We start from the raw sequence: 14,766 nt of genomic DNA, 5'->3' as shown, positions 1-14,766 counted from the left end.
GCGAGAAGAGAGGGGGGGATAGAGGGAGGGGTAAGGGAGGGAAGGAGAGAGGTAGGAGTGAGAAACAGAAGGGGGAGGGATGGAGGTATCAGGTGAGAGAAGAAAAATCGCAGTAGGACCTGGGTCCCTCAAGAGGGGGGAACATGGGTTTTGTGGAGGTGGAATTTCCCCTCATACTTCAGTAGCTTCACCCTATCACTTTGTATCTGCAATCTGAGATTGGAGGTTCACTGTTAAAAAAAAAAAAAGAAAAAAGAAAAAAAAAAGAGGGGTGTGGAGGTGGGGGTGGGGCTGTTTTCAGGTAGACCTGTATGCAACCCGGGAAGATAAGGGACCTAAGCACAAAAGGAAAGCCCCTTTCCCGAGCCTCCTGAAGCAGCTCACTTGAGCTCATTTCTAATACCCCTAGTTTCTGGATGCATTGCTGTCGCTCGCATTTCCCCTTAACACCCAGGATCCACTCACTCCATGAAAGCTAGTTCCTCTCCCTTCGGTTTCTTTCTCTCCGCTCAGCCTTCTCTCCCTTCCCCGGCACCCCCGGGCCGGCCCCTCCCTCCGCTCCAGCTCGCACCTCTCCCCAGCTGGGTGCACCTGAGGCTGGCGCGGGCTCGGGACGCGTGCAGAGCACGGCGGGCGCGGCGGAGGCAGAGGCGCGCCGACAGCCACCTCCAGCCAGCGCCCGAGGGACCACACGAGCGGCGCTCCGGGGACTATTCTCCGCGGCAGCCGCTCACGCCTCGTGGTGACTCTCACCACCGAAGCTGCAGACCGGCCCTTGTGCGCCCCCGGGGCCAGCCAGCCCGGGCGGCCGCTCCTCCTGATGCCGGGGCCGGGGCGCAGGGCGGCCGCCGGCAGGAGGATGAAGGGCTCGGCGGGAGGAAGGAGAGAAAAACTGCTGGGGGCGCCGAAAGCTCAGTCCAGCCGCGGTAAGTTGAGCGCAAAAGAGGTGTCTCCGTGCGGGTGGCGGAGTTGGCTGCGGTGCCGGGCGGGCGCGGGGCTGGGGTTGCGCCCCAGGGCGCGGTGAGGCGTACCGAATGGGCATTCGCATAGTCCGCACCCGGGACGTCACCCTGTCCCCTCGAACCCCACACCGTCAGTCTGCTCCCTTGTCTCTTCCGCTCGGCGCCCAGCAGAGATGTGAGGCAGTGGGGGGCCCGGAGTGTAGAGCGCAGAGCTTGAGGGTCTCCAGGCACCACGCGCTGACGGGGACCAAGGGGCAGAGGAAGCAGCGGCAGGGGGCGACAGGGTCAGCCAGGCTCCGGCTGGAGTCGAGGGCTGGGCCACCGAGGACGGACTCCCTGCCGCCTGTCTCCTATTGGGTGTGTGTGGGGCGCGCTCCCTCCTCGGGAAACCAGGCGAAGTTGTTGGGATAAGAAAGCACGGCGGGCTAGCTTCGTGATTGTCTTTTCATTTTCTTCCAATTCGTCCTTTTTTCTTTTTTCCTTTCCTGCCTTTTTTGTTTCTTTTCAAGATCTCCCCTCCGGATGTACAAGATTTGAGGGCAGTGGGGATGCCACCCAGTTACAGGAAGCCTTCCTCCAGGGGAATAATTTTAACATTTCGGGTGGGGTTGGGAGGTTAAGGGTAAATCAGTGCCCCTCGATCTGATTGCCTTCCTGGTCCAGGGGATTGAGTTGGAGGAGAGAGTACAGGGTCTGCGTGCCTTGTGACTTCTTGCGTTTAGGGAGAAGTTTTATTGTGCGTGCAAATTGGGGTCAGAGGAAACCTGCGGGGCCCAACACACTGTCGCCCCTTGTGAAATGCCCAGTGTCCTGTCTGCCCCCCTTACAGTTCAGACTTGTCTGCATCACATATTTCTGGGGACGATGTTTGTGTCTGCTTCAGCCTGAGCTGCAGCTAAAGTAGCAAGGAATGCGATGTTCCTGGGTGTTATGAGCATCTCCAAATTCTGGAAGCTTGAACTGACTTGCAAGACTACTTTCTGTTCTGTAGGTGTAACTAGGGACCCTGGAGCTGGTGCTTTTTGCTGACATTCCTGTGGTGCTTTCTGGGGATGTCCTAGGGAAATGTCTTTCTCTTCTCTTGAGGCTGTTTGCTACTTGTCTGTGAAAAGCGATTTTCATGTCCACTCACTTCTGGTTCATCACGTTCCCTGAAACCACTGGGAAAGGTTCATCTCCTTCTGGGTTTTCCTGCCACCCTTGCTCCGTACTGGGTAATTTAGTCACTATCCTCTGGTCCCGGAAACATGAAAGGCAAATACGGGTCATTTCAAATTATGTTGATGGATGCAGCACAGTGTGTCTGGGGGTTGCTGCAATGTCTTCGCATTTCCTTCCAGATGTTCCTCAGGAATTAACTGGAGTGCGCTATCCATAGAGCTCAACCATAGACTAGGGGAATGGGTAAGCATCTTGAGTTAATGTATTATCTTAGATTTCAATAAGTGAGGTGCTAGAAGCTATGTGTGTTGAGAGAAAGAAACCTGAGCCAAAATATACGACGTCTGGACTGCTTTGCTTTGTTACAGAGTGGCTGAAGGAACTTGGGGTCATTTGACAAGAACAAGAACAACCGTAATAATGACGCCTAACATTTTTTTCCCCATTCACAGCACACTAAGCACTGTATGAAGGCCCTTACAGCTCCTTTAAATATATAACAACCCCAGGAAGGCAACATCCTTACTTCTCCATTTTGTGGATAAGGAAAAAGGAGCCTTAGAGATGTAAAATTTGGAAAAGTTCCAGAGTTAGTGTTTTAGAACCCAAGATTGCTGGACTTCAAAGTTGATTCCTCCAGTCATTACTCAACCTTGTCGAACCTCATTTGAAAAGTGGGAGGACTGTCTGAGTTCTAAACCCCATGAAAAATTAGTACCACATCATAGATTGATTCATGTACAACTATTTCAAATGTTTAACAGAAACGTCCAACTTAGACTTCAAATCAAATGAAAAATGTGTCACGTTTATGTCATTTGGCTTGCCATCTGTAGAGAGGGCTAAATGCTGAGGTCTTGGGGTTCCCCTTGACAGTGTTTCTTCTTCGAGCCCCTTTATTGTAAATCAGTAGTAGTATTGTATAGCCTTTCTCTTAACAATCTGTGATTTATAACATTAAATATACCTGATGCTAACATCACATTTGTACGACTCTCTAGAGTTAGTTATCCTGAGGTCTACCTGGACACTCTCATAGTTTAGCCAGCTTATAATTAATGCTCAAATCCTAACAGGATGTTGAATTTCTATTAAGAGATACATGCAGCTTGTTTGAAAATTTCCTTTTTATTTTCAGCGGTATTTTCAAAACAATTACACCCCCTGCTGTGATTTGCTATTTACTAGTACATCAAAAGTTCAGTAATGAAAAATGTTTGTAATTCAACAAAACATAGTGTCTCATCTACAATAACAACTTTGGCTAAAAGATTCACATCCAATTTAGGGCTTATTTTATCTGAAATTTAATTAAGACGTTGCATTTGTTACTGCAAAATGTATGCAGGTAGTTGAGGACACATCTTCCATTATTTTCTTGTAATCTCCAACTATAAATTCATTACTGATGAGTTCTTCAGATAATTTGTTATGTGCTGTCTAAAGATTTTGAGGGTTTAAAACAAAAAACGAAAGCAACAAATAGATCGTATTTGTTGTATTTCTTCATAAGCTATAATTATGCATATCTGGGGAATAATGATGTATTTTAAGTCACAGATCTGATTTGCCTGCACATGAATGGAATGATCAGATAAAAGTACATAAGTCCGTTGGGATACTAATGATTCATATCCCAGATGGGGGAACAACTTTGGAAATAGAGAATCTTTGACAAGTTATCTTACTAGGTTTCATCACACTTGCATAATATCTTATTGTTTGTTGTCAAATAAAAGGACATTTCTCTGTTACGGTAAACTAAGTTATTCCTTTGATTTCTTTTGTTTTAGGGTTAAATTGTGTTTTCTAGTAGTAATGTAGTGTTGCATAAAATTAACGTTTGTGTCCTTTCAAATATTTGAAGCCTTAAAAAATCATACTTTGTGTACTGTAAGTAATCCATTTCTGAATACATTCACAGGAATATAAAAATAGTACAGTGGTAACTTGCCTTGAGGTTTTGTTTGTTTTTTTAGAAGTAGATAATGAGGTTGTTACAGTGGTTAACATATTTAACCTTGGTAACGAAGTATTGAAATTTATTGTAAATATGAATTTTTGAACTGCAAAATATTTTATGATGAGTCTTATAAGTGGGTTAACCTTGTAATCACATGAACATCTGTTAGGTGTTTGACAATTTTTTTTGTTTCATATTTGCACAATAGGACTATTTATGTGCTATTATTTGGTGATTTGAACAACCAGCTTTCTGGAAAATGATTTAAGCTCTATAAGCATCTGAGTCATATTGGTGTCACAGACCAAAGAAACTGATATTGGGGAAGGAGTTTTAATTTTGAATGTTGCAAGGGCTTAGAGCTCAAGGTAGATGACACTCCTTGGTTTTTTGACAAGCCTCTAAAGAGAGACTTTGAATAAAATAAAGCCTGTGGGTTGAACATTAAGCAAGCAGTTGAGTAGGCTCTTTGGAAACCTAGATCAGCTCAAATGGAATTATGTGCCTCAAATTTGGTGTAATTAATTTGAACAAGTAATTAACAAACACATTTGAGATCATTAAAAAAACTCCAGTATGTTAAAAATGCATTAATTTACATAATCTAGGGCTTGCTAAGATTGGCAATAACTCCTGTTTGTGGATTGACCCATCCTTAACTTTAAAAATGAAGTTCAGGGGCGCCTGGGTGGCTCAGTCGGTTGAGCGTCTGACTTCAGCTCAGGTCACGATCTCACGGTCTGTGAGTTCGAGTCCCACGTCGGGCTCTGGGCTGACGGCTCAGAGCCTGGAGCCTGCTTCCGATTCTGTGTCTCCCTCTCTCTCTGCCCCTCCCCCGTTCATGCTCTGTCTCTGTCTCTCAAAAATAAATAAACGTTAAAAAATTAAAAAAAAAAATAAAGTTCAATAAGAAAGAACTTTAAGGATACTGAGAAGCAGAGATGAATCAGATTTCTTCACAAAGTCTTTATCTCATTTGAAATTGATTGTAATCAAATCCAGGTAATTCTGTACCACTTTTAGTATTTTGCAGAGATTGAGAATGGGATTCAAAGAGTATCTTTTTCCTAACCTACTGATGTACTGGTAGAGAATACTAGAACAGAGTTTTAGAGTGACGATAGAGTGCTCTAGGCCATTTAATGATTTTATTACTTTGTAGTGTCATCCAACCATGTGTTTCATTTTTTGCCTTATTTGAAACACAAAGTGGCAGTCCACTCTGATCTCGAATTATATGTACCAAAGCTGGCAAACATACAGCATTTCTAAACTGGTCTCTTAAGTCAGAGATTTGCAGTAAAGGAGAGTTCTTAACTTTGCCTCTATGTAATTATGTAGCCCGTCTTCTGGCACACAGTACTAATCTTGGCATATCTTGATTACCCATTAGACCTATCTGTCTCCATGAGAACAGCAAATACTATTACAGTGCAGCGTTAAGGAGGTCCATTTGCGGATTTAACTAAGGTTTCTTATAACACGGGGTCAGGCATCCTCTGTTTAGTTTTATTCTGGTCTTGTGATGTGTCCTTGTTTATATATCTAAAGAGTTAATCGCTGCTGTTTTTATAATTTATTATTAGACAATTATTAGAGATTTCTTTCTTCTTTAACAATCTCTCATCTACCCCCAATTGAAATGAAAGACATAATAATGAAATATGTCTATAGTATCTTTATTTGACTTTTACTTAAACAAAGAAATGCACTTGAAACTCCAGAAGGCGTCCTGAAAACTCTAGATTTTAAAACTATTTTGTTGAGAAGAACTTCCAGTAGTTAGTCTCAGTGTACCAAATCTATCCAGATCACCTAGAATTTGAAGAATATAGGCACTGGATTGAGCTCTCAAGTGGATGCAAGTGTTTCATTCATAGTAAAATTTGGCCTTAAAGTTACAGAGACAAAATAGTCTTTTAACATGATGTAGCATTTAAGAAAGTGCACTCAAGAACTGGACCACCTTAGTTTGAATCCTTGCTCTGTTCCTTACAAGCTGTGAGAATTTAGAGGCTCCTGGGTGGCTCAGTTGGTGAATTGTCCGACTTTAGCTCAGGTCATGATCTCACGTTTCCTGAGTTTGAGCCCCACATTGGGCTCTGTGCTGCCAGCTTGGAGCCTGGAGCCTGTTTCAGACTCTGTGTCTCCCTCTCTGTCCCTCCACCTCTCTCTCTCTCTCTCTCTCTCTCTCTCTCTCCCCCCCCCCCATCTCTCCTTCAAAAATAAACATTAAAAAATTTAAAAATGTGAGAATTTAGTCAACTTATTGTACATTTCTTTGCTTTAGCTGTAACATGGTGATACTAAGTGATTGACTGAATTTCATGGGTTGATTGATCACCATCAAGTATTAGTTTTCTATAGTTACTCAACCAGATTGCCACAAATGTGGTGGCTTCAAACAACAGAAATGAATTCTCTCACAATTCTGAAGGTCATAAATCTGGAATCAGTATCACTGGACTGAAATCGAGGTCTCAGCAAGGCTGTGTACTCTCTGGAGGCTCTAGGGGGGAATCTGTACCTTGCCTCTTGCAACTTCTGGTGGCCATTGGCATTCCTTGGTTTGTGGTCACATCACTTCTATCTCTGCCTTTGTCTTCCCATTGCCTTCTCCTCTGTGAGTCTAATTTCCATCTGCTTTTCTCTTCTAAGGACATTTGTGATTGCATTTAGGGTCTATCCTGATAATCCAGAATAATTTCTTATTTTAAGATCCTTAACTTAATCCTACCTGCAATGACTCTTTTCCCAAAGAAGGTGACATTTACAGGTTCCAGGGATTGGGGTCTTGAGACCTGGAGTGGGAATGTTGGAGGGTTGTATGTACATTACTTGGCCTGTTATAATCATCATCCTCATATTTTTGTACTGTGCTAGATGTATGAAAAGATAGCAGAACCAATATAACTAAATTATGGAAAATGTAGAAAGTATCAGAAAATTCATATATTTTTAAAGCACATTTTCCTAACTTATGTTCAAATTTTGACCAGATTTTTTGATCAGAGACTTTAGGGCAATTAATTATTTTCTGTTCGCTTTAACATAATGCAGTCAGTAAATATCTGATGAGTAGTTACTATGTGCTTACAGAATGTTGGTCCTGGGGATATCAAAGTTGACAGGAAAAGAAAGACCCTGAGCTCATGGAGCGTTTAGTGTATGAAAAATAGCTAGACAACTACTACAATTTATTTTATTTATGTATTTTTTAAATTTTTTTAAATGTTTATTTATTTTTGAGACAGAGAGAGACAGAGGATGAATGGGGGAGGGTCAGAGAGAGAGGGAGACACAGAATCTGAAACAGGCTCCAGGCTCTGAGCTGTCAGCACAGAGCCCGACACGGGGCTCGAACTCACGGACCACGAGATCATGACCTCAGCCGAAGTCGGACGCCTAACCGACTGAGCCACCCAGGTGCCCCCACAGCTACTACATTTTAACTAGTACTTTGATAGAATACAATTAGCTCTTTATGTTTAATTCACAATTTTAGGAGCAAAGAAATACCATTAAACACAGTTTAGAGATAAGGAACTAAGCTAGGAAATATGCATATACATAGCTAAGATGAGACAATTTTTGAACTCTCTTCCTTCTGCTTACACTATATGTGCCATAAAATAAAATGAAAAATGAGGAACAAATTTAACAAAATAAATAAAAATAAAATTTTTGAAATACAAACAGAATTTGTCAACCACATAATTTAATTAACTAGAAATATCAACTCATAAGATATTATGGTTGATTGGACTTGGGTTTAGCTGAAAAGTTAAGAGCTTCTCTTTCAGAATTGTTATATTTTACTTTTTTTTTTCTAGAGGGTATTAGTTGATTTTCCGACTTTGGTGAATAGACACTGTTTACTTACTTATTCTTTACCTTTTTAAAGAAAATGATCCGAATAAAATACATAAAACATGAACGTTATCATCCTAACCATTTGTAAGGGTACAGTTCAGTGGCATTAAATACATTCATATAGTTTTGCATCCTTCATGACCGCACATATCCAGAACTCTTCTGGCAGAACTAAAACTCTATCCCCTTTAAACAATAACTCCACATTTCCCTCTCCCTATTACCTAGCAACCATCTTTCTACTTACTGTCTGTATGATTTTGACTACTGTAAGTACCTCCTGTAAGTGGAATCAGAGAATAATTGTCTTGTAACTGGCTTATTTTACTCAGCATAATGTCATCAAGGTTCATCCATGTAGAGTAGCATATATTAGAGTATTTCCTTCCTGTTATATGTATAAATGACATTTTGTTTATCCATGCTTCTATCAATGGGCACTTGGGTTGCTTCTGCATTTTGCCTTTTGGGCATAATGCTGCTGTGAATATGGCTGTACAAACATCTCTTCCAGGCTGCTTTCAATCCTTTAGGAACATACCCAGAAGCAGAATTGCTGGATCATATAGTGATTCTGTTTGTAATTTTTTGAGGAGTTGCCATAGTGTTTTTTTTTTTTTTTTTCCTTGTGGCTGTACCATTTTACATTCCCAGTGCACAAGAGTTCCAATTTCTCTGATCCTTGCCAAAACTCATTTTCTGGTTCATTCGTTCACCTCCCTCCCTCCCTCCCTTCATTCCTTTCATTGTTGTTGTTTTAATGGTAGCCAATTTAGTAGATACGAGATGGTATCTCACTGTAGTTTTTTTTTAATTGTTTTTAATGTTTATTTTTGAGAGAGAGAGAGAATGCACACCCGTGCACATGGGGGAGGGGTGGAGAGAAAGGGAGACATAGAACCCAAAGCAGGCTCCAGGCTCTGAGCTGTCAGCACAGAGCCCTACATGGGGCTCAGACTCACGAAATGTGAGATCATGACCTGAGCCAAAGTCCGACACTCAACCAACTGAGCCATCCAGGTGACCCTCACTGTAGTTTTGATTTGCATTTCCCTAATGATTAGTGTATTAAATATCTTTTTGTGTGCTTATTCATCATTTGTATATCTTCTTTGGGGAAAAGTCTATTTGAGTCCTTTGCTCATTTTTGAGTTAGATTGCTTGTTTTGCTGCTGTTGTTGAGTCTTACGAATTCACTATATATTTTGGTTAGTCCCTTATTTGGTATATGATTTACAAGTTTTTCCCATTCTGTGGTTTGCCTTTTAATTCTGTTGGTAATGGTTTTAGATGTACAGATTAAAAATTTTTTCACAGTCCACTTTGTTCATTTTTTTCTTCTGTTCCCTGGGCCTTTAATGGCATATCTAAGCAAACAGTGTCTCTTCTTTACCTTTTTTTTTTTTTTTTTTTTTTTTTTTTTTTTTAAATTTTTTTTTTCAACGTTTTTAATTTATTTTTGGGACAGAGAGAGACAGAGCATGAATGGGGGAGGGGCAGAGAGAGAGGGAGACACAGAATCGGAAACAGGCTCCAGGCTCCGAGCCATCAGCCCAGAGCCTGACGCGGGGCTCGAACTCACGGACCGCAAGATCGTGACCTGGCTGAAGTCGGACGCTTAACCGACTGCGCCACCCAGGCGCCCCTCTTCTTTACCTTTTTGGTAACGAGTTTGAGAAGTTTTGTTTTTTTTTTTAACCTTTTATTTATTTTTGAGACAGGGAGAAACAGAGCATGAACAGGGGAGGGTCAGAGAGAGGGAGACACAGAATCCGAAACAGGCTCCAGGCTCTGAGCTGTCAGCACAGAGCCCGACACGGGGCTCAGACTCACGGACCGCGAGATCATGACCTGAGCCCAAGTCGGCCACTTAACCGACTGAGCCACCCAGGCGCCCCTAGTTTGAGAAGTTTTAAAAACAATATGGGGTGCCTGGGTGGCTCAGTTGGTTAAGGGTCTGACTTCTAATTTTGGCTCAGGTCATGATCTTGTGGTTCATGAGTTTGAGCTCTGCACAGAGCCTGCTTGGGATTCTCTCTCTCCCTCTCTTTCTGCCCCTATTCTGCTCATTGTCTCTTTCTCTCTTTCTCCAAATAGATAAATAACCTTAAAAAAAAAAAAACAATGTAAAATATCGCTAAATTAAATCTACAAAATAAGAGACTAGGATGAGAAGAAATAAACTGTAATTGCAGACTAAAATATCAATAATCTCACATATGTAATGTTGACCAACAAAGGCCAGCAAGCCCCAAAAGCCCGAGTCCATTCACACATGTTCAAAATTAAGTAAAACTAACTTACAAATACATCATAATTTCTGGAGGGGAAGGGGGCAACATCCTGAAATGTTCTGTTTTCTGATCTGAGTGTTGATAATGTGGGTTTATTCCCTTGCAAAAACTCAAGTTGTACCTATGATTTATGCACTTCTCTGTATTTCATTTACACTTAAGAAAGTTAAAAATCAGTTGGTCATTCAGAAGCACATGACAAAGAGAAATTTCCTTAGAAGTAGGAAAGATAGGAAAAGAAATGTGTTCTAAGGGTTTATCCACTTGGACGACTTGGTCTGTATATTTGGCCCTAAGGTTTTATTATTATTATTTTTTTCTTAGAACAAGTGAGCAGGGGAGAGGGACAAAGCGGGAAGAGGGGGGGGGCAGGGGTTGGAGAGAGAGAGAGGCAGGGTGGGGGGTGGGAAGAGGAAGGGGAATCTTAATCAGGCTCCAAGCTCAGTGTGGAGCCTGTCATGCAGTTCTGTTCCATGACCCTGGGATGATGAACTGAGCTGAAATCAAGAGCCGGGTACTCAACCAACTGAGCCACGCAGGGGTCCTTGGCCCTAAGCTTTTAAACAGCAATCACATCCGTGGGCACAGATATCATCAGAACAATGCTGTTCAAGAGAAAAACACCATTCCTAGGACTGAGACTGGAGGGAAGTTTTCCCATGAGTCTTCATGAAAAAGGGAACTGAATGACGCAGCGAATAACATCTTCTTGTTCATACAGCAGAGACTTTGATAGGAATCTTTCTTAAAAGTGAAGAGCAGTGTAGTTACTGGATGCTTTCTGGTTTGTCTTAACTTTAAACATTTCAAAGTTTCTAGCGGAATGGGAAGGCCATGTATTCCTTAGACCACGCTTTGTAAATTCACTTCCTTTAACGATACCTTTGGCCATGGTTGCATGGCAGTGAGTTTGAGCCCACTTACATAGACAAATTCATCGTGCTGATACTCCTTGTGATGAGTTAAAAACTGGAGTCAGCTTGACTCTTTGGGGAACCTGGGAAAATGGATACCTTCCAGGAATGAGAGGGGTAGCTCTGAGGTAAAAGCAGTGGGCAAGTTCATATTTGCTTAAATAATTAATAAGTAGGATGCAGTGAATTAATTTGATTTCCCTTGATAATTCTTCACAGTTCTTCACAAGTCTCTCCAGGCATCAATAATCTAGACAATGATAGCTATAATCCCACAGAGAATAATTCTTGTATGACAGGGACCGTGTTGTATTAATCTTTCTACCTCTTGCGATGCTGGACAGTGCCTTGAACAAAGTAGGTATCCCCAAACGTTGTTGAATGAGTAAATGATTAAATTCTGCAATGTGGTAGACATAGAATTTGTAGAGGGTGGAAATAGTTATCAGAATCTTAAGATACTTTAAGAATTGCCTTAAAAACAGCCTCATGATCTATCAAATTTTTGATACACTGTGTCATTTGGTCCCTTCTGAGTAAAGTAGACATGGTTCAATTATTGGTTAATTAATGGCTTTTAGTGAGTTGAGTAAAGTTTTTTAGCACCTCATAAAGAAAAGTTTGACCTTAAGAAATTCCTTTCAAAATACCATTTTTCCATTCCTATGGATTTTGGGTGAGCACTCTGTATTTGTAGAAATTCCTTATTAATGAGTGGCATAACTCTTAATTATATTATATATATATATAACTCTTATATATATATATATATATAACTCTTATTATATATATATATATATAACTCTTAATTTTATATATATATATATATATATATATATATAACTCTTAATCTTAAGTCACATGCTTAACCGACAGAGCCACCCAGGCGCCAATTTATTAATCATAAATTATGTCTGATCCCAATGTATACTTCCTTGATTCTTTGTAAATGAAAAACCAGAACAAGTTAACCTGAAGAGATGATACCAAATATTTTAAAAGTTTTCTTTTTATTTAATTAATTAATTTATTTTACGTATTTGACAGTGAGAGAGCACGAGCCAGGGAGAGGGGCAAGGTGAAAGAGAGAGAGGGAGAGAGAGAGGGGAAGAGAGAGGGAGGGAGAGAGAGAAAGAGAATATCGCTGGGATCATGACCTGAGCTGAAATCAAGACTCAGATGCTCAACTGACTGAGCCACCCAGGCACTCCAAAACGTGTTTTCTCTTTTTAGATCATAAATTAGAACATGATTTCTGAATTTAAATATTCAAAACTTGAAGAGGAACTCTTCGAAACTCTGAGGACATCAGAAGAAAGAATTTCCTTCTTAAAAAATTGCCTTTAACAAAGTACAAGTTTCCCTAATTAGGATTTTTTAGCATGTGTAAGAAAATTTGAGGAAAAACGAAATACTATTCAGGGTAGAAAAGGTTGCCATTATGAATTACGGGATTCACATTGCTTTGTCCATTTAGAGCAAGCATTCTATTCCTATCAAGGCACACACTAAAATATAACAATGAAATAGTGTTTTATAGAATACTGAAATGACATCTGTAATTTCTCATTTGTTTCTTCCCACAAATTAGGTGGGTATGTGTTACCATTACGACAGTTACATTTTTTAAAGATACATAAACAAAAGGTCAAGTGATTCGGCAAGGTTGGGTAACTGGTAGGTAGCAAAGTTGGATCGTGAACTAACCTTGTCTGACTCCATGCCTGATGTTCTCTGTGCTACTCTGAATAGTTTCCTTTTCTTTCCACATATTCAGGGAAATAGCTTCTGTTAAGTCTATCATACATTGGAATGAATTACTTGGGACAATGATAGTCTATGACTGGAATGGAGATGAGAACAATCAATAAATGACAGTATTAAGGCAGTACTAATGAAACTTTAATTTGAAAATTGCTCCGAAATGTATTCCAAGATAGGTTTTATAACCATACTCAGATTTGATGTGAAGATAAACTAATTTTATGCAAATGCTAAAGTGACTTTAACAGTTATGTTATATACCTTGATGTGGTCCTTAAGGAAAATTGTCAGGACCATTAATAAGTTTCTAAATTGATTAGGCTAATTTGGTACTCCAAAAGGCATCTTCCTATAAATTAATGCTGCCTATTACATTCTGATTACAGCAAATTGCGTGCTTTCCATGCCCAACTTTGAAAGTTTCCAGTCTCTGCATTTTTGTGCTTTCCCAGTTGTTGACTTTCCATTTTGTCTTGCCACATCAGAACAATGAATCATCTTGTCCATTAGCTGAGTTTGGAAATTCTGTGTTATTCAATGAATTTGTTTTTACTCCATCCCTCTGATAATTTGAAACCTGGCAACTTAACTACTTTCCCAACTGTGTTTGTGATGCAACATCAAGGAGTTTTGTTTTGAACAGCAAAAGACTGCAGTGGTTTTTTTTTTCCATCCTTATAACTCAAATGCAATATTTTGTAAAAAATGTTTTTACATTTACTTATTTTTGATAGAGAGCACAAGTGGGGGAGTGGCAGAGAGAGAAGGAGACAAAGAATCCAAAGCAGGCTCCAGGCTCCAGGCTCCAAGCTGTCAGCACAGAACCCTACGTGGGGCTTGAACTCAGAAACCGTGAGATCATGACCTGACCTGAAGTCGGATGCTTAACCGACAGAGCCACCCAGGCGCCACTCAAATGCGATATTTTAATAACTGACTGTGTGTTTCAGAATAATAAAAGGTTTAGGGTAATAATAGCTAGTGATCTCTAGAGGGGCAGCATAATCAAATAATATTAGAAGGCTCTCAATTTTTATAACCTGATGGAAACAGAAATGTGCCAACTGAGTGATCACCCTGATTATCAGAGTCTCAAAGGAATACACAGTTATTCGTTTTTATTTCATGATTTCATACTAAAGGAGAGCCAAAACGTTAAAGTCAGAGTGTTATTTCTTTGTTTCTAACACTTAAAGCATGAGGTGAACAGAGGGACACACAGTGAGACAACGTATGTCAACACAATGTGCCTCTCGTGCCCCCTACAGTGAACAGGGCTTACAAGGGCATTGGTATTTTTTCCATTTTGAAAGAATGTTTAAGACTTCATGTCATTGCTTTGTTATTAAAATAAACAGCATTGAATCTTGGAAGTTGGCTCTTAGAGAAGCGTCAGTGAAGTCTAGTAAAAATGATGGTAATAAATTACAGAACTTTGGTTGATTTTCATAATGTGCATAGAGAATACAGTGAAGCATGTCCCTTAGGAAACTGCCAAGAACTGCACAATACTTATTGTGTCTGGAGCTGGAACCGTGGCGCCGATTCCATGAGTATGGCTCTGTGTGTATGGGAATATAATGTGTGTCCGCACACTAAAGTCATTTGGAAGTCATTGGGAGGTTAGTTTGAGGATGGCTTGGCGTATTTTTGTGGAAAATCATAAAAGTAGTTTGCTCTAAAAGAATAAAATTACCCAGGCATATGTTTTCAAGAAAGAAATCATGCTCTTACAACAGTCTAGTAAAGGTTTATTTAGCTCTTGCTTTATTAGTTCCTGAAATTTTTCAGAAAATGAAACAAGTTGTAAGAGTTCAACTGTGACTACTTTCCAA

General features: G+C 40.4%; 1 protein-coding gene across 2 annotated transcripts in view; it reads left to right on the top strand.

The window, feature by feature from the left end:
- The window catches only part of ZNF385D (zinc finger protein 385D), a 1,208,478-nt gene that overhangs the window by 321,389 nt on the left and 872,323 nt on the right, over nucleotides 1-14,766 (top strand). The window contains exon 1 of one of the 2 annotated variants that reach the window (XM_042955771.1): nucleotides 910-926. The exons of the other annotated variant lie outside the window; for it this stretch is intronic. The gene's annotated coding sequence lies outside the window, so the exon portion shown is untranslated. Of the gene's footprint in view, nucleotides 1-909; nucleotides 927-14,766 lie in introns of those variants that run through there. 2 annotated transcript variants of the gene reach the window in all.

Source organism: Panthera leo, chromosome C2 (assembly GCF_018350215.1).
Source record: "Panthera leo isolate Ple1 chromosome C2, P.leo_Ple1_pat1.1, whole genome shotgun sequence".
Taxonomy (NCBI): Eukaryota; Metazoa; Chordata; class Mammalia; order Carnivora; family Felidae; genus Panthera; species Panthera leo.
The sequence above is the reverse complement of the archived record's forward strand: the minus strand, read 5'-3'. Positions and strand labels throughout refer to the sequence as shown.